This window comes from Myotis brandtii, unplaced genomic scaffold, assembly GCF_000412655.1.
Source record: "Myotis brandtii unplaced genomic scaffold, ASM41265v1 scaffold97, whole genome shotgun sequence".
Lineage (NCBI taxonomy): Eukaryota > Metazoa > Chordata > Mammalia > Chiroptera > Vespertilionidae > Myotis > Myotis brandtii.
The window spans coordinates 900,590-901,084 of NW_005372020.1; the positions used below are offsets into that span (position 1 = coordinate 900,590).

A 495-nucleotide genomic window follows, 5' to 3' on the forward strand; every position below is an offset into this window, starting at 1 on the left:
CTGGGGTCAGGCTGTCGGGATTTCGGGTTCCCTGACTCGCAAGGGCCTGGGGTGGCGTTGCCTGCGCCCATGGAAGTCGTCCTCTGGGGGAGAAACGTCCAGAATGTTCTGGAACGCCCACGTCCTAGTTCCGGTCCAGTTGGGAAAATGGGTCACACGAGCTGTTTCAAAGGTGGGGATGGGGGCCCCTGCCAGTGTGGCTCAGGGGGTAGAGCGTCGTCCTGCAGACCGAGGGGTCCCGGGTTCGATTCCGGTCAAGGGCACGAACCCTGGTTGCAGGCTCCCCAGCCTGGGCCCTGGTCAGGTGCGTGCAGGAGGCAACCCACCGATGTGTCTCTCTCCCTCTCCCCCCCACTCTCTCTGTGAATCAGTGGAAAACGTCCCCAGTGAGGATTAAAGGTGGGGATGGGACCGGGAACTGAGGCTGAGAGCAGCCGTGTGGCCGTGTACCCGGGGCCGACTGCAGGGCACAGCCACTGCCGGGTTGGCAGCCGC

The 495-nt window shown here is 64.2% G+C and overlaps 1 protein-coding gene across 1 annotated transcript in view; it reads left to right on the forward strand.

Moving 5' to 3' along the window:
• Positions 1-495, forward strand: part of NCOR2 (nuclear receptor corepressor 2) — a 172,730-nt gene that overhangs the window by 144,445 nt on the left and 27,790 nt on the right. The gene's annotated exons all lie outside the window — the stretch shown is intronic.